General features: G+C 47.7%; 1 long non-coding RNA gene across 10 annotated transcripts in view; it reads right to left on the reverse strand.

The window, feature by feature from the left end:
- LOC114015953 (uncharacterized) overlaps positions 1-16363 on the reverse strand; it is a 142065-nt gene extending 125702 nt beyond the window's left edge. For 9 of the 10 annotated variants that reach the window (XR_008731217.1, XR_008731219.1, XR_008731221.1 and 6 more), the window contains exons 1-2: positions 13935-16363; positions 11160-11340 (exon numbers count right to left, since the gene is read on the reverse strand). This is a non-coding gene — a long non-coding RNA (uncharacterized LOC114015953). The remainder of the gene's footprint in view (positions 1-11159; positions 11341-13934) is intronic. The other variant, XR_008731213.1, reaches the window with a different exon arrangement.
- Between the last annotated feature and the right edge of the window lie 3802 nt (positions 16364-20165).

Consider the following 20165-nt stretch of genomic DNA (forward strand, 5'->3'; position numbering starts at 1 on the left):
CACTGCTTTTCTCTCCATGTGCAGGTACGGGTGTGCCTCCGTGTATTAAGTTTTCAATTCCACATGCTTTCAGCAAAGGAGATTAAAAATATATTGTAGTAATACATACGGAGTCTAAACTAGCAGCTCATACTGGTTATAGAACATACATGTCACTTACCTTACTTCATCCAGGAAATTAATCAGAGTAACAAGGCAGCCAAAAACTTGGCTCCCAAGGCAGAGGGTGCCGGGGGGGGGGGGGGAACACACACCAACTGGGGGGACCAGCTCTGCCACTCACAACTTAACCCCCCTGAGGCCACCATGGTCTCTCGACCACATCTTTGGGGACATCCGCTGCCTTTGCTTGCGCCATCATAGGGCCAGGGACGGAGTATCACCCCGAGTCCCCGGGACACTCCATCCCTGGCCCTACGACGGTGCAAGCAAAGGGCTAAGGGCAGGTATATTTTAGTAAATAAGTATTGATTTTATATATGTCTTTGGGGAGGGAGATCTGATCAAAATTAATTTAACAGAGTAGGAGTCATGGCACCCTCTGAATCTGAAAGCACAAAGCTGGCTGACAATAAAATGCCAAAACTCAGATGCCCTGTAAAAATACACAGATTTTAAATTCCTCAGGGTCCAAGGCTCATGTACCGAGATATCCAGAGCCCAGATCACCTCCAGGGAGACAACAGCTAGTTCACTTCAGTGTATTTAAATCACCAGGCTGTGGGTGCTGGGTGGCCGTCATCACGTTAAACCCCCTTCGTAAATCACTCTGAGATGCTCAAAGAGCAGGTGCTGGTTGCAAAACAGGGGTATTTGATGGGTCCCACAGCCCGGCAGTGGCAGAGCCACAGGGGCACAAACAGCTGCTGGCACGTCCCCTCTGCTGGGAAAGCACCCACCAGGCTGCTGGTGGCACTGGGGGGGTTGAGGAGGGGGAGCAGTGCCCAGCCGGCTGGCGGTGGGTTGCAGGGCTTGGGCTCGGCTGGGAATAAGCCGCAGGGAGACGAGGAGCGGGGCGGCAGGGCTGCATTCCTCATGGATGAAACTGCAGAGAAAGGGCTCTCGCTGCCTCTCTGTCCATTAGTCAGCACACAGGAACAGAAAAAAAAACCCACAGCAAATCCGCTCTGTAATATTAGGGATTATGACTCAAGAGATTTTTATTTTTTCCCTCCCCCCCATGATTCATCCAGTACAGCCTCACCATTCAGATTCAGAGCCGCCTCACCGTTCTGGGCTCTATCTGCCCGAAATCCCACTAAATAATTGCCCTTTGCAGTCAGCAGTGAAGAATTCACAGTCGTTTTCCCTCTTTCCCTGCCAAAGCGGGAGCCAGAGGGCGGGGGGGGGTGAGCACTGCATGCCAGGACCACACGCCCACGCGGGTGGCTCAGCACCGGCAAACCCAGCACGGTCCTGTGGGAGCCCCGTGGGAGCCGCGTGACCGGCCACGAGCACCGAGCACCGGCACTGCCCGGAACAGGAGATAAATGGGATGTCATCCATGGCACAAGGGGAACAGCGGGAGGGGGGGGGTGCAACTTCAGAGAGGTGGCAGTCATCTGCTGGTGAGAAGAAGCAGCCAGCAACTATCTGCTGCTCCAGGGAATTTAGCTCCAGGGATGGGTTAGTTTGCTGGGAAGGAACCCCGAAGCAGGATGGTGGGGCTGCGTGGGGTTTCTGGTTAGGGAAGACTGTTCTCTGCCTCCTCTGCACCTTCCTCATCGCTGGTGATGAAGGACACCTCACTGCCGGGAATGAGACCTCCAGAAGCATCCCGCAATACCCCGCCACACCACTCACAATTTTTAGAGGAAAAGGAGCTGTAGCTGCACAACAGGCTGCTGTAGAATAAAGGGGGAAACATTAATTTACAGAGGACGTGGCCTGGGCACCCCCATCCTGCAGCCAGGACCCCCAGCACCAAGTGACCCGGGCTGGGCTGAACCAAACAAAAAGCCTCATGGCCCCTTCGCATTGGGATAATAATAGCAGCAGATAGATTCCACATTTCAAACACGGGTAAGATATTAAACAGAGCCTCTGTAGAGAGATTAGGTGGAATAAGAAAAACAATAAATCCTTATGTTCTTGGACTTGAACCGATTGGCAGCAAAAGCCAGGGAGTGGGGCCTCCTTTCCCCCAGTAGCACCCACCCCCGTGCCCAGCATAACCCAGTGTGCTGAGGCTTAACGGCTTGCCCCAAGGATGAAGATCGCAGAACGTGGAGTACAGAAATACCTGAGACATCTTCCTCCGGGTCCAATCCCAAACCCGCTGTGTTCCCATGGTGCCACACGTCTGTGAGGTACCTGCTCGTGCCACTCTGCTCTTCCCAGACAGACCACGTAAGAGCACTCAAGCAAGCCTGAGATGCCATGTGAGATGCACATCACCTTCTCCAGCATGAGAGGCTGGGCAAGCAGGACCCAGGGTAAAAAAGCAACAAAGAAATCATTTTCCCTTATAGAGCTGCACAGGGAGAAGTCACAAAAACTTAACCCTTTTCCAGGCTCCTACAGGAGGGATTTCTGAGTCTGAAAGCCAGAAACAAACATTAGTAAAAGCAGAAGAATGGTTGGAGGGAAATACCTGATGGGGGAAAATCCCTTATCTAGAGTTTTTTGGGGTTTTTTGTTTGTTTTTTTTTTCTCTCACTTAAGGCCATTTCTGTTCTGCATGCTCTAGAGAAAGCCACTGATACAAAGTGCCCTTTTCATCCTTTCCACATGCCCCTTTGAAGCTGAGGTTCCCACCTCCTGACCTAGTGTGGAGGCACCTGACACTCCTCCTACCACCCTCACCTTCCAGGGCCAGGCTCTGCACAAGGCAGATACAGTTCCAGCCAAAAGAATGAATATCAACAATTAAGATTCTATCTAATTACCCCCTTCCTTAAAAAACAGCTTTTAGATTTGTGATTTAAGACAAATCCATGCTTTTAGATTCATGATTCAAACACTGAATTTACTATATGGAGGTCAACCCAAGCCCCACCAATGATGTGGGATGACGATGTCCTGCAGGGCTGCAGGTAAGCTAACAGACACATCTTCATGTTTAAAACTGCACCCTGGAAACAGTGTTTCTGCTGCATGGCAAAAAAATGTGCTTTAGTGACTTAAGGATCCAGTAAAACTACCTGGTGCAGAGGGACTCATCCTCTGCAGAGGGACTCTCGTCTTCTGCAGAGGGAAGCCTATCCTGTCACAACTGAATTATCAGGTAACGTTGCCTCATTTTGCAATAAAACTCAGCTGCAATATTGCATCATATCATGGGGAGACAAGCACACTTAACATCAGGGTTGTTCATGCTTCCAGCTATCCTTAACAGTAAAATGAAGAACATTAATCCCAGCAACATTTGCTAGAAAGAGCTCTCAAATGTACTGAAGAGTTTCCAAACCTTATTACCTTACCCGGATTACCACATCCTTTATATAAGTGCTGGTGACACTGCAAGTTAAGCTACCTGTCCAGAAGAAAAAACACCTCACCCCTTACTCCGCCACGGGTCACCTACACCAAGGGGGAAGGTAGCAGGAGGAACTGACAGAAGGACAAATGCTGATGTCAAAAGGACAGGCAAGAGCTGGGAGAAAACACGCAGCAAATAACAAAAGGACAGAAGGTATTTATGAGTGTGAATCACACATTTCCCCAGACAGCTTTCCATTAATGGTGAATATCATAACTCCCCTAAATAATGCAGGGAAAATTTGTTCAATCATTTAAAAGACATCAGCAATAATAAATACATCCGCTCCAGATGCTAACCTCACTGTTCCTCCGTGCTCAGGGACTGCTGTAAGGAAAAGGCTAAGATCACTGCCACTTTTTAATTTTGAAAAAATGCCTCAGTATCAGAGTTGGGGGAACCAAGGATGTACATGAGACCGAGGCATGGAAATCTGAGCGTGTGCAGACCCTGCACGGTGTAAAAGCTCTTTACACCACATCTGCCATTCCTGTGCAAAAAAAGCAGCACTGAAAATGCAGTTTGTGTTTACTCAGGCAAAGTGCGTACAGCAGAGGTGTATGCACTGGGATAGCTATGGCCAGTTAAGAGAAGAGCCCTTCCCACCTGCCAGGAGAAGGTCCCCCACCAAGGATCCATGAAGATAAGGAAGGGCTGCAGCAGAGGCAGCATATCCATCACCTGCAGCGCAACAGGTAGTGCAAGGGTGATGATGCCACATCTGAGGGGTACCCAGCTGCTACGCCAGCACTAAGACCAACATCTGGATGAGAAGGAGAAGGAGAAAATTATGTATGCCACCTTTCTACACTGGATTTCTCAGGAACGAAGAGCAAAAGGAGATTTAAAAGCTTTCAACTTCAATGCTGCCCACAAAACCCACCATGCATCCAGGAGCACCCTCTGCAGCACTGGAAAATTGGAACAGGTTTCCCAGCTCATCCTCACCTGGGCACTGACTCCTCTGAGCCACCTGCCACCATCGGGACACGAGTCACACACACACACCAAGATGTGGACTGTCTCAACGTGATGCTCTGTCCTGACAAAACCATAATCCCAAAGGCCACTGATGCCACAGCAATCCCAACCACTGAACACAAAGGTGATGGATAAGCCGCGCAGGACCAGTGGGAAGAGCTGTGAGCCTGTTTGGGGATGTCCTACTTGTAGTAGGAAGGGACCAGTTTAGTGGTGGACTCAGCCATTTAATTAAGGTCAATTAATTAAGGTCAACGGTTGGACTCGATCTTAGAGGTATTTTCCAACCTAAACAATTCTATGATTCCAGGACAGGAAAAAGAGGTCAAAACCAAAAATCATGGAGACACCGCGTTTCTGAAATGCTAGCTCATTTTCCAGAAAAGCCTCTTCCCTGCAAATGCAGGAAGGATACAGGAAGCAGGGGAATAAATCTGCATAAAACTGGCAATTTTCACTTCCAAAGTCATATTCTGGCATCCCCATAATAAAAGTGGGGTGACCACCCACAGAGCAGAGGGAAACCCAACAGTACAGAGCAATCGCAAGCATGCAGTGTCTCACAGCAAGGAAACCCAGCCTGCTGCCTCTGCCAAATTTCTGTTAGGGGTTGGGGTGGGACAAAAGGTTTGTACCACCAAACCATGATTTGTATTGTTTCAACTTTTCTCTTTTCCCTTGGAGTCACTCTTCTGATTTAAATCTGCACTATTTTAAGCAAGTCTGCTAAAAAAAAAAAAAAAAAAAAAACCACACCACAGGATTTAATGCCTGTTTGGGCTGCCCATAAAAATTTTTTCCGCTGGAACAAAGATTTAAACCTGTGACTCAAAATGAGTTTACAATGGGGGTCTGATTATCAAGAGGACCAGAATATCCTCTTATTAGAAAAACGTTCTCCAGGCTTTCCTGAGCTTTACATTGCAGTATTAACGGCTTGTGTAGTGGCATGCAGGTGATACTGGCTTTCTTTGACACAAGGGGAAAAAAAATATGTATTTTGTAATACAGAAAAAGAGCAGGTATGTGTGTGAACATGTGGCATGTGTATCGATACATGCACATACATGCATGAACACACACATCCTTCTGATTATTGTCAACAAAACAGATAACAGGAGAGGAAAACACAAAATCACAAAAAAACAAAGGTTGGAAAGGATCAAAGGATGCACTCCACCTGCTTGCCTCAAGTAAAACAAGCCTAATTAAGGCACTATTTTTAATTATTATTATTTGTCTATTACTGTAGCAAGCATCATGGAGGAAAACCAGGGCCCTATTTGTATGAGTCCTATACAAATACTTAAGGCAGTCTGGAAGAGATCTAGTCCAGCAGGCTTCGGTTACACAGATGTAAACCTGTATGAGTACCTGATACTCACTTTAACTTAAACCTATTGTCTTAAAGACTTATTTCTGTTGGTACAATATTTATTTGCAGATAAATTATTTTTCAAAAGGAGAGGGTACACAGACTACACAGCCCAGGTGTGGGGATGCCCATCCCAACACCATCCTCAGGAAGCATTTCCCAAGCTCCGTTCGTTTTTTGGGGCTGGATCATTCCCAACAACCCCTCATCCCAAGCCGCCCTGTGCACGTCCCCGGGGCGAGCTCTGCCCCGAAGCCTCGCAGGGTGATGGCCAAGGGCACCCGCATGTGCACGGTGCCACCTCCCACACGCACCATCAGCCCGCTGCCGGGGGGAAACCCTGCCCCTGCTGACAAAGTGTGGAGGGGAAAGCATGCGTAAAATGCCCTGCGAGCTGTTGTGCAGCACGGCAGATTAGATTTTAAGGCAACGAGTCATCAGCTATGAGTCTGTGAACTTGGCTTTATACATGTCAGAGCAGCATCATATATTTAATAGAGATGTCTCTCTCAATCCCACTGACCCCGATCTGAACCGGCACCCGTGAAGAAGTTTTGGAAGGTTTCCTAGCCTGTTTTTTAAGTCCTAGAGCCAACAGCTAGTCAAAGTTTAGCCTCCTGGCAAGCAGAGAGAAAATACCCATCAACTACATTGAAACTGGGGGAAAAAAAAAAAAAAAAAAAATTACCCTGGGGAGCAGAGCACAGTATAAAATGCTTATTTACAAGTTTTCTGGCTGCTCGTTCATCAGCAGAATTTACTGGAAAAATTCAAAAGCAATCATCATTTTACAAGCATGTTTTGCTCCGCGTGGTTCCTGCGCTCAGCTTTACACGGGGTATGTCAACAGGGCGACACGAGCCCACCGCCTCCCCCCAGCAGCTGCGGCGTGCGTCCCTCTCACCATGTCAAAAACCCACCTCCTCATTTACACACTGTGCAGTAATTATTTTGCTAATCACAGGCTGTTCCGTGCTTCTCAACCCGAATTATTATTATTATTAGAGCTGGCTCAGCTGCAAACGCGCCTGCTTTCCAAACACACGGCACTGGGCTGAAGAAGCTGGGGCAGACATGACACGTTAATCCTTCACTGGTTGCAGCGTAAGGCAGTGAATGGCATCCTGGCATGAAATCTCTTTCAATGGGAAAAACAACATCTTTCAGGAGGTTTTCTATTTTGAGTTAACACAGAATCACCACAAAAAGAAGAGAAAAAAATACTGGGTTAAGCAATGTAACACATACCATGGCCTTCTTTCACAATCCACCAGCTATATTTATCTCTCAACTGCAGCACAGAAACATATTTCACTTAGAAAAACTTTTTAGCTGCTTAAAAAGAGATACTCAAGTAGCAAAGGCCACACACTTAGACACTGGGGGGGCCGGGGGTAGAAATAAAAAAAGATTTATTTGTTTAGATGCTGTAAGCTAGATGAAATCCACCACCTACAACTCATCACCCAGCCCTCCAGTGGGCAGGCGTGACTTGGGCACAAGCCAAGCTGAGCCCGAAATGTTTTGGTAGAAAACTGCTCATAAGATCTGACTACTTTTTAGTCATCTATTTCACTTTCAACCTTTTTTTTTTTTTTTTTTTTTTACCTGAAACACCTGCCTTTGACTAGGGCCAGAAACAGAAAGCTGGCTAAGAAAAACAGGAGCACTTACCACAGAACAGCAAGTCTACTATACCTGAACCCAAAAATGAGGGCCAGCAGCATCACAAGCCCCACCATCAAATCTGGGACAATCTACACAGTGACAGCTCAAGCAAACCTGGGATTTAGAAATTATTTTTCCCAGCTGCCTGCCAGGCTACCTCAGCCATGACCTGCTCCTTATCCTTTCCAAGTCAAGGTGCATCCCACAAGTCAACCAGTATAATTCAGTGTCCCACCCCGAAGGCTGCAGCTACTACAGAAGTTCAGGTGCCATGGCCATGGGCAATAGACTGACAGCACCAGATCTGTGAGCAAATAGCCCATTCCCAAGCCAAACTAAACCAGGGCAAAAAAAAATCCCATTTGGGCACGTAAGGGAAATAGGATCAGGCACAAGTGTCTTGAAAATAGCAAAACACCCTAACAATTGGCAATAAATGATCCTTGGGTGCAAGCGTCATCAGCAAGATCAGGTTATACACGTGACCTGAAACAGCCCCTCATCCAAGAGAGGCTGAGAGGCAGGGGGGTGGCACAGGACACTTGCACCACTCCCGAAAGTGGGTCTGCATTACTGGGGGGGGGGGGGGGGGGAAAGGAAAAAAAAAAAAAAGAAGAGTCATCCCAAATGAAACTGGACACTGAGAGTTCACATTTCACATAAGGAGCCTCATGTATTATGAGTGACACAAAAGGGACAGTCTGGAGTTTGATTTCTGTTTATTCACCTTGATGAGGTCCCTTAACATTTCCTCGTCAGGTTACATATTTCCAAGAAAAAAAAAAAGAAAAAAAAAAAAAAGAATATCTCCATCTATCCAAAGGAAAGCCCTCTCCGCAGATCTGCTTGCCTAAAATGAGTTTGGCAGAGCTCACCCGACTTGACCTCCACGGAGCACAGGCTGGGCATGTTCAGGCATCGCCACCCATCGAAGAAACCAATGCCGCAAACCGGGGCTGGGAAGTATCAGCTTTCCAGGATGGGAAATGCAGTGCTGAGTCCTGGGATTTTAGGGAAAAGCAAAAAAAAAAACCCAAAACAAAACGCCCAACCAAAAACCCAGCTGTGCAAGCAAAGCCACCCAACCAAATCGCTTGCTGCAAGGGTGATGCTGCCAAGAATAAAATGTTTGCTGTCAAGTGATATTGTGCATGTTCTTCAGATCACCAGCATCAAAGCATGTCCTGGTTTCAGATCTGTTTCAATCATCAGAAGCAGTCAAAACACTCCACTTAATATCTACGAGACAACCCCTATAGGAGGACCCAGTGCTTTACAGCGCTCTGGCATAGCAGTGGGGAGCGCTGTGCAGGACATGCCCCCAGCTCCATTTAATATCCCCCCTGCTCCCAGCACTGCCTGCCAGCTCTCTCTCGGCAGCATTTTCTCACAGGGATGGGGGGATGGCTCAAATCAAGCCATCACCAACACACACACAAACCCACCTGCTCGGCTGACAGGCACCCAGAAGCCCTCTGCCATCAGGGCACAGCAGCCCATGCAGGACCCCCACAAGCTGGGGCCACATCCCTCTGCTGGGCAGAAACAGGGCTGAAACCAGGTGGAAAAGCCCTGGGCTTGCAGCAAGCCAGGCGGCTACTAAAATTAGCAGCAGAAAGAGAAGTAACAGCAGGAATGCGGAGCCTGGGCTCAGAGCACAGACTGCAACCACCAACGAAAAACATCACCGAGCCCAGGTTGCACGGCAGAAACACTGTGGTCAGTAACCCCGATTTTATTCTTAACCATCGCGTCTGAGAAACATCTACTCAGCCACACCAGCTGCAATCCGGAGTGGGCAAGGAAAGCCAAAACTATCAGTGTGAGACTCATTTAGAGAGAAGGGAATTGAGAGCAGCTCCAACTCCCTTATTCTTTTTTCCCCCCCAAGAAATAAGGGGCACAGCTGCAGCCGCTCTTCAGGCCATGGACTCCCAGGTTGTGCAGGACACTAACAGGGTGCTCGGCCAACCTGCCTGGGCGAGAGGAAGGAGGAACCATGCAGAAGAGACATTATCAACTAACCTGGAGCAGAAACATGTGGACTAGAAGGTAAAGAACGCAAAGCCAGAATGGGAAAGAAAGGGGAAACATGCCTATGAAAAACACCACAGGCATAGAACTCAAACATGAAGTGGAACAGAAAAAGAGAAGCAGAGGGAAACCAGGAGGAGGAAGCACAGTTAGATCTAAACAGGCAATGATGCTTTCACATGTGTTTGCATATATATAAAAATACCTACCAAAGTTACTTGCATATAGATGTAAACATGCACACACAAGTAGAAAAACTGCACTGTGCTTTATCTACACAGCCTCGAATAAAAGCAAAGATTGCACCACTGGCCACCGGCTCTGACAGCACAGTGTTTCCACCTGCACAATGACACTGTCCGCACACTTCTTGTGCCGAGAGTGCTCCTGCATTTACTCCTATTCAGAGCTAAAACGACACAGAAGCCATGTAAGAAAATTCACACCACAGCAGCATGTTTACGGTCACCACGTTCCCACCATGTGCACAGCCAGCCACGCATCCGCAGGAGGAACCTCAGTGCTATTAGTTACTGGCATTACATATAGCACCACCAAAAGCTTGGGATACCAAAAGCATCTGTGCTGGATATTATATAAAAATAGAATAGAAAGGCCAGTCTCTGTCCCAGAGACCCAATGACCTAGGATAAAACCAAGACACAGACAGAAAGCACAAGCAAGTAAGGCAAGCTGCCCAGAGTGGAGCAAAATGTGCCAAAGGAGATACTGGCATCTCACCATACATGGTAATCCTAGATGGGCGCATCTAACAGTCTTGCTTTAGACAGGAAGGGGTCAACCACAACAGAGCACGAGCAAAGACCCACCCCATTCCCTGTTCTCCGAAATCCCACTTAAACCACTAATAGAGATGGTGCAAAGAACCCCCATTACTGAAACAACCAGCAGTCAGCAGTAATCCACATCAGAACCACCACATCCATCAAACCACACAGAGAACAACCCCTAGCTAAGTGGCCACAATGTCCATCACAACTTCCCGATTCCTATCCTGACTGTTGGTTTGTTTAAATGTCATATTTTGGGATGTACGAAACAGATGGGGACCAAGAGTCGTATATGAATTAACTTGGAATCTATTAGCCCATCCACAGGGTGATAAAGGAGGCAATGTAATTTAAAAAAATTGTAATTTAACATTGAACACATCCGCTAGATAAAACAGCTTGCTTTGACCTGTTAACAAGACAGGGTACTACAATCCAGTCTTGTGTCTGCTGAAAATTCCTAGTAATTACCCCTAGTTTGAAAGGGGTTAAGAAAGGAAAGAGAGGGCAGAGTTAAGGATATCTGGGCATGTACTTCAATCTTGATATTTCCTAACTTTTTTTATATTCTGAAAAGGCTCAAATCGCTGCAGGTAACTGGAATTACAGTATTTTCCTCAATGCTCAGTTTAAAAACTGCAGTCATCACCAGATTATCTTTTGGGTAGTGTATTAACTGATGAACCAACATATGAAACATGTTATTTCTCCTCTTTCCTCCAACCCAGCGGTGGAGAGTCTTGTTTTGCTTGTGTGTTCCTTAACAGTCTTTAAACATGATACACAACATCGCTATATATTTAGAAAAGGGACCTTCAGTTGAACATACCTTGCACTTGGAGCAGAGTGCGGTGAGGTTTGTGGAGGTCCTTATCTCCTGGGGCTGCCCAGTCCGCGTGAAACTGGACCCTCAGAGAGCAGAACTTCGTTTCCTTGCAGAGAGCTCCCATGGTCTTTGGCACAAAGCTCTAAGCAGCCTTTCTGCTACCTGACGCAATACGGAGAGCACCCTAAAAAGAGAACAAAAGACCTCAAGACTTTATCTGTATTTCTAACAGAAGCCAACCTAGAAGGACATTGCAAGCTGCCCATGCAGCAGCAGGGACAGCCTGAAGCTTTCTGGACTGGTTGGAGCTCTTTTCGCTTGCAGGCTCCCTACACAGGTCTGTCATCGCTGATATCAAGCCAAGAAGCAACAAATGCCAGGGCCAAGACCGGGACTTCTCCCAGGAAGATGGGGCTGCACCTCCTAATCAGCCAAAGACAGAACACCAGAAGAAGAGCTAGAGAACACCAGAAGAAACTCAGGAGTGCTCCTAACCCACCAACTCAACTGACCAGCTGTGGACAAGTACCATCAGCCAACAGAGCCAGCACGGCAGCAGCGGACTCCTCAACCCCTTCCTCACATTCTTACATTGCTGGAGCTCAAAGAGCTGTTCCTCACCAGCAAGCCAACAATGTCCAAGAACCTGGCTCCCTGGCAGCAGCTGGGCACAAAAAAGCTTAAATGGAGCTATGGATCATCTTCACGCCGTGGTCACCAGAGCCTGGGTTGCCCAGCCAGGTCACCTACTACAAGGCAGTGTGGGGCTCCAAGCATGAAGGCTGGTGGGAGGAGGCAATCTCATCATTTCTCCTGTGGTATCAGCCACCCCAAAGGGCTCAGAGATTACTTCAAGCTTGTTCTTCTGAAGCCACCATGGCCCACCACTGCGGAAGGAGGTCAGGAGCCCCTCTGGGCAGACCCGCTCTGCCAGCCAAGCCTCCAGTGAAACCACAGCTGCACGAGCTCAGCCTCAGTGCTTGCCAACTTCTAACAGGCACTAAAATCCCTTAGCATCTTCAAACAAAATACTAATGTTGTAAGCAGTATTTCATGGTCTACAGGCTTTGTCACACCTCGGGGAGGCCTCTAACAGATTCAGTCCAGACCTCATGACTTTCAAGAGAGCATGGTTCCCAGGATCCCACACGCTGGCCCCATCCCTGATGGCATCTTGTACCTTCATGAGCTTTAGCTGTCCTGCTGCTGCCACAGTGGAGACAACAGCATTTTTACCTGCTCAGCATCCATATTTTCCAAGCAAAACACGACACAGGTGTTTGTCACTGTGAGTATTTGCACTCCTAATATCATCAGAAGAAGGTAAAGACCAACTGTAGGCTCTGCCAGTCACGGCAGATCAGCCCAAGTGACTGCAGGTTGTTTACTCTCTCCCATACATTCCCCTCCCATACTGCCTTGTTCCACGAGGCAGTGTTAGCAGTTAATTAACAGAGGGGCATACAGAATTGAAATCCTATTTATTGTAATTTGTCTCACGAAAGTACCCAAGAAAAACACTCACTAAAAGTCATTAAGAACAGCCTGTAAGATAAGATCTTGACTAGAAGTCTCTTGGGTCATCAAGATTTACCAGGACAGCAGGTACCAACAGTGGTGCACAGGCTATACCACCAGGCAATATAATGTTACGCTTTATGCTAATGGACATAGTCTTGAGCTCTGAGCAGGCTACAACCTGTCTCAGAGATAGTTACACCCACATTACCACCTGCCAACCTGTAAATGGTACTTGATGCACTTATCCTTACAATGAAAATTCTAAAATTACTGCAAACTTCCCCTCCCCCTTTCTTCCTCCATACAAAGAACTGCCATTGATGGTGCTATGGAAGATGGAAAGCCAGTACTCATGTTTACCTGTCACACTAAGCCAGGAGCTAAGGAAGGTCTTATTTCCAAACCTTCAACACTTGCAACATATAGCTACTTGGTGAGAAGCTGTCTAAAGCTTTTTTTCCTGTCTAGTTGTGTTGGCTGTGGCCACTAGACCTCCCCCTCAGAGACAGCAGCCTACGGAAGTCACCGTTGCCATTTCTGGCCACCTCAAGCAGAAGTACAGAACCTCAACCATTTCTGTGAAGCTGAGGGTCCACCTGACACCAGGGCTCTACCATCCTATGCTACGAACAGCTGTACGGAAGGCAGCTTCTGCCCTGATGTGTTCACAGACAAAAGAGGCAAGCAGAAGAGTGGAAGGGGAGGGAGAAGAAATGTCTTGCCAAGGGCAGAGCCTCCAAATCCTACCCATGGCCAAGCACTGGGGAACCCCATCATCTCTCCAAGCCACAAGTAACAAGCAGGACTGGTGGGTCTTCACAATAAAACCCAAGCGAAGGAAAACATTTCAAGATTAACTTCTCATGCCTTCAGCATCTTGGACTGCAAAGAGCAGCATCTTACTTCCCCTCTGAACCTGCTCACTTTAATAGCATTTATTTTCTTATCTCACGCATTCATGAAAGCTGTGCCTCCTTACGTCTTGCTCCACAGAGACCTGAGGCTCAGCTTTTCAATTTTTCCTCAGTTACCACTGAGAAGTGCTGGTGGGAAGAACCCTCTGGGGTCTCCAGTCCAACCTCCCAGCTCGTAAACAAGGCTGATCATTTCCCTCTGCAACATCAAACATGCATACTTTTTTGTTAGTATTTTTATATAATCTAATAACAGCCTTTTAACATTTAAGAAAAATGTAAAGCTTTGCCCACCCCACCCCCAAAATCAAACTGAGAAGAACCAGAGCCAGACGTGAGATACCTGTGAATCAAATGATCCGGCAAGTCACACAGCAAACGCCATCGTGTAAAACCTCTGAGCAGCATCTCAATTGCCTGTGCCACAGCACAAAGCTCTTGGCCTTTGCTCCCCCCTCGATCATTTCTGGGAAAGTCAATTTCAGACTTTCCTACTGTTATGAAAGAGGAAAAAAAAAATAAACAACCCATTATTCTTTAAATGGGGCTGGAAATGATTACCAAGTATTTCCAAAAGGATGTATGGTAGCTTTTTGCTCTGCATGCTAAATCACAGGTCATTGCACTGATCGGTGTGACTGTGTTCAACATCAGCTGAAGCATTAAGGGGGTTTGGTATATCACATCTAGAGACTGCTATAGCATGACTACATTAATGTATAATAAACTTTATGTCAGCAACACAGCTAATATAATAAAAATGACAGTGATAATAATAAGGAGGAGAATAACAATAACAAAACCAACAACCACCATAATAATAATGTTACCAAACTTTAACATTAGCTAAAAGAGACTCATGCTAGACCTCTTCCCGCGCAGATAAGATGTAATGTAAAAGGTCTGAGCACAGCCTGGGCTCTGGTCATTGCTCCCCTTCCCACACACTCAGGCATGAGCCCCCAGCTGCCGTTTCCACGACGTAAAGCAGCACACACCACATCTCGTGTGCATCTGCACTGCCCCACTGCCAGGGACAGTGATACCCATCCCACACCAAGCTGCAAGGACAGGCCACCTGGCTAAAAGCTGGCCAGGAAAAGCCACCTTTCCTAAACCTACCCAGGCTGTAACACTTCAGCCTCTTGCACTGCTCACTCCTTGCACAGCCTGCAAGCCCCTTCCACTCGTGCCTTCAGGGCTCACCGCCCACCTGGGCAGGGAACTGCACAAGGCAATATAATGCATTTTATTTTGGCAGGATTTTGCTCAGCCAACATTTTCAATAAGAGATGGCTGCAACATGATCGAATCTAGGCCTCAAAATACAAAGTCTTAATCACGAGTTGCAGGTTGTGGCTTTTTTTTTTTTTTTTTTTTTTTAAGTACTCTGAGGTTGGATTTTTCTCCTCCTTTCTAAGTTACTGGCAATAGCTCCCCAACCCCAGCTGAGATTTACACAGGACCTCACAGGATGCTACCCCTGCAGCACCAGTGAAAAGATCAAAAGTTTTAGTTTAGCTGACCAGGAAGAAAAAAAAGCAAGGCAAGCAATCTCTTAAATCCAGCTGTTGGGACTTCAGGAAAGGCACAAAATGACCTGAGACAAAAGGCAAGCAGCATGCAAGCGGGCAGCAGAGGGGCTGGCCCGTACCTGCCTCTGGCTGACTTTGAGCCTATAGGGTTTGCTACCTTGCAAAAATCCCCTGATGCAGAAGAGCTTACAGCAGTATTAACATGATGGCTTCTACCAGTGCAAGGGATCCAGCTGCTGCATCCACACCAAAGGTGTTACTGGTGTGACATACCCCTTAACCAGCTCAACTCCACCGGTAAAGCTGAAGTGCAGACCCATCCAACCAGCCGTTATCCCAGCAGTTATCCAGGGAAGCTGGGCAGCACAGGAAAGGTGCTCAGAGAAAGCCAGGGAGAAGTGGACTGGACCATACCAGCTGGATGGAGGGAAGACAATGGAAGGTGGTTAGGAGGACTGGACCGGAGTTTTCCACCTTAAAACCCCTGCACTGGGCTGCCTCAGAGCCTGGGGGTGCCCAGCAAAAACTGTGTTGTGCTGACAGCCCCCACAAGCTGCTCAATAAAGTAAATGATGGGATGTGATCTCGCCTCTCCCACCCACCTCTGCTCTCCACCTGGCCCGAAGGGAGCAGCCTACAGCTCCAGCCACTGCTCCTGCAGTAGGGACCTCCTCTCCCCAAAACAGGGAGAGCCTTGTGGGGTTTCCTTTAGTCTTCTCTGCCATTCACTTCCACCCCCAGGAGAGGAGCTGGGTCCTGTGCCTGGACAAGTCACCAAGCCTGCAGGCGAGAACCCCGGTGATGGCATCCTCCCCACTCAGGAAGAGCTCTAAGCTCTGCGGCTCCCAGCCACGTACACTTCGGCACTGGATATTCCTGACCAAGCCATGCAAAAGAGGTGACAAAACGCTGTCTTCCAAAACACCTCACAGCAGCGACGCTCTCCTGTGCAACGACACTCTCCTGTGCAATGATGCAGTCCTTCAGGGCTCTGGGCTGCTTGCTATTTCTTGCCAGGGTGCTCCGCACACCCCATCCCAGCTCATCCCACTCTCCAGCAGCGCAGGTCGGCTCCCAGTGCCCACACAACCCAACCTCATAGCAGGGGATGCCATGGTTTAACCCCAGCCGGCAGCTATGTACCACACAGCCGCTCACTGGCTCGCTCCATCCCCAACAGCCCTGTGGGATGGGGGGGAAGAAACAGGAAAAAGGTAAAATTTGAGGGCTGAGATAAGAACAAAATTAATGATGATGATTAAAATGAGAGAAAAGAGGAGAGGAATAAAATCTAAAGGGAAGAGAAAAGAAACAAGTGCTGCACAATACAAGTGCTCACCACCCACTGACTGATGCCCAGCCAGTCCCCAAGCAGCCATCTGGAAGTCCCAGCCAACTCCGCCCAGTTCATACATTCAGCATGATATTCTATGATACGGAATATCCCTTTGGCTGGTTTGGGTCAGCTGTCCCGGCCGTGTCCCCTCCTGGTTTCCCGTGCCCCTCCAGCCTTCTCCCTGGCAAGGCCTGAGAAATTGAAAAGTTCTTGACTTAGTATAAACATTATTTGGCAACAACTGAAAACACCAGTGTGTTATCAACCATTGTTCTCATACTAAATGCAAAACACAGCACTACACCAGCTACTGAGAAGAAAAAATAACTCTATCCCAGCTGAAACCAGGACAGGAGCCACGGTCAAACCTCCCCTCTCCTGTCAAGGGACTTTCCAATAAGCTGAGTTGCAGGAACCTACCCAATAATTTTTATACAAAACTGCTGCTGCTGTTTTTTCTGACTCGGGTTTTAAGGCAGAAACGTCAGAGAGAGAAACTGCCCCTTCTCTTGACAATCTGTTCCAGTGGCTAATCACCCTTGCCATTGAAGACCTATGCTAAAACTTCTAATTTGAATTATCAGCCAGGCACTGGTTCCAGCTCTGCCTGTCACTGCTGCATTCCAGAGCCCTTTACTGCCTGATGCACCGTACCAGCAGCAAATCATGGATCATTTTTCCTTCGAGGTGATGGAAGATGCAACCATAGCATCTGCTGACAGATATTAGATACCAATAGCAGTGAAGATGTGACAGCACAGGCTTCAGAGCGGGTGGGACAAACCTGCCTGGAAACCCTGGGTGGCACCCCACCAGCCCTGGTTTGCAGGATACAGCTCCACATCAATATTCGCAACTGCACCTTGAATCCACATAAGGAATGATACCACCCAGCAATGCATTAAAAGGCATTTAGATCATAGATATGGATGCCTGTAAACCATCCAGACCACTCCATATGCCCAGCCAGTCCCTGTGTTTGTGTCACCCTGCAGACTGCTGTCTTCAGCTGAGCAGAGCCAACGCACCAGCTAACCATCTCGCTGCTTCGCCTCTGTCACCCTTGGAGCCACAGGGAAAAAAGCACCACCAGCAAGCCCTGTCCTAAAGGGCCTCTGGCACTTGCCAGAGCCAGAACTGAGGAAAGACTCCGGAATACTGCATTAATCGCAACACTGGTAACTCCACAAAATGCTTGTCTCCACTGAACTGCACCAACAAGGCAAGCAATCAGCAGGCACTGCATCTCCAGATGTAAACAAACCATATGCAGACGTACAGTGGATTGCTTGCCAGGGCACTAAGCACTTTGTTATGTAAGAAGACAGACCAGCTCAGGAACAGATGCAGCTGTGACAAGGGAAAACATGCTCCGTACACACTGCTAATGGGTCCAAGAGACGGATTATGTCTTTATTCCCTCCTCACCCTTCATAAATCTCACCAGGAACTATGCAGGTGTTCAGTACTAAAGCTACGAGCCAGCAAGAATACAGAAAATAACACATCATCATGCCTCAAAATAAGATCGGTATCACCTTGCTGCAAACAGGCAAAAGCTTCCTGACCAGGTACCAGCGTTTTCCTCCCCACTAGCTCCGTCTGCAGCTCTGCACCCTTCCTGCTTACAAAGCAGGACCTGAGCACGCCTCTGTCCCCTTGGCCAGCAGTGAGGGGTCTGGGTGACATGCCCACCACCTCGTCCTCTCCAGCAGCGATGCACCAAGATCAGCACAGAGGCTCCAACAGAGCCGCTCGCATTGCTTAACTGATGGATACACAGCTGCAGTACGCTGCTCCAAGCTGCAGTGCACTGCACCACGGGTGCCTGACATCAGCCTTTGCTAAATTCATGTACTGGGAGCAAAACACAAATGCCCAGTATTCCTGCCAGCAGCAGAAACACCTCCCATGTCACAAAATCCAGCATTTCCCCTTCCTACGGCCTGCCAGTGCTATTGTCTGCAGACCCCCATGTGGAAAAAAAATAAACGTGTATTTTTTTATTTATTAAGATGTCATACTTGTAAGCCCTACCTTGTAATTCCTAGCAGCGCTGCACCAGCATAATTACAGAAAAAGCCTGAAGAAAGAAGCCTGTAGAAAAACTGTGATAACCCACTGAACATCTTCAGCTGAAAGGCAAGAAACACAAGATGCTCCGATATAAGTACACAGATACACGATTTTTCTTCCCTAGCCTTGCTCCACAACCTCGGCACTATGGGTCGCTTCCCCTGCCAGTGATTCCTCATCTAAAAGTTAGTGAAATAGATGCTGCCAGGAAGCACAAGCTGTCTTGGTAAAGCGTTCTGACTACAAACAGGAAGATACGGTTCGAATCTTGCAAACAATTCAGCATAAGCTCCAATTTTAGCAGGTAAAGTCCTTACTTAAACCCAAAACTGCGCTTTGCTTCGGCAGGGGCACAAGGAGAGAACACTGTGACCACAGAGCTGCACAGACACACTGCACCGTCGGGAGACACAACTCACCGTCACCTCTGAAAGCTGTTAGCTCCCACCTGAGCTATATTCCAAGCGTGCACGTTCACTGTGGGAGCCAATATTCCATTCTACAAACTAATCCAAACGTGCAATTCATTTCTGCAACAGATGGGCCTTTTAATGGCGGCGGGCCTAAGCCCTTCCATATTTTTGTTACTGCAGAATCGCTCTGATGCTGCGCGGACATCAGTGTGCAGACGCCAAAGATGCAAAACCCTTCATGCCTTGCCAGGGCAGAGGGCTGCCCCCGCTCTTGCTGCCCCCATGCCGCCAGCCCCTCTCCCAGGGATGCCAGCCATAGAGATGGACACAAGGCATTTCACTCCTAACGGGTACCGAGGCATCCCCATTGGCTGACAAACTGCACGTGTACCACTAATTACCTTAATATAACTTAAAATACACAAAGGCACAGTCAGATGGATCAGAATTACAACGATGCTAAGCCAGCTGTAAGCCAGACTCATGACTTAAGGCTATGAGAGAGAGAAGGGGGGACTGGGGGGACACGATGGGATGGGGGAGACCGACACAGACACGAAGTTAGAGCTCCATTTCTAAAATGATGCAAAGTATGTAGATTGCTTGAAACTCCCTGCGGTGTGAACTGGCATTTATCAGAGATCTGCAGCACCTGGCACAAAGGAGCATCCAACTGGTCCACGTGCTTGGAAAATACATATATTTATTAAGTCATTTTAAAAATCACAATAGAAAGGAAACTGGATGTTTATGAGACATGACTAAATATCCAACTGCATCCTCATTCCTTATTATTGACATTCTTACAGTGATGTCAATACTTCAGAGCTAATTTTTCCAATATCCTCATATTTTACAACAGCATACATAAGTGCTCCTACAATAATGCAGACCAGTTGGCACAAACTGACATCAGTGAAGTTGCGTTTCCGGCTCGATGAAGAAATAATACTGCTATTTCATACGGCCATCACACGTACAGAATATATTGTGCTCTCCGTATTTAGCAATGGCCAATATATTCTAACATACCCCACAAAAAGCTCTTTTGTTCCAAATCAATGACTTGGAGAACATATATTTTTCAACATATCGGTGAAAAGGAACTAGCGTGGGGCTCACGACTCCCATCTCTGACCAGAGAGGCGGACAGGCAAACATGTCTAAACTTGTCAACGCGAAGGGCATTAAAAAGATCTCGCTGAAGGCCTCCA

The sequence above is a fragment of the Falco cherrug genome, chromosome 3, assembly GCF_023634085.1.
Source record: "Falco cherrug isolate bFalChe1 chromosome 3, bFalChe1.pri, whole genome shotgun sequence".
Lineage (NCBI taxonomy): Eukaryota > Metazoa > Chordata > Aves > Falconiformes > Falconidae > Falco > Falco cherrug.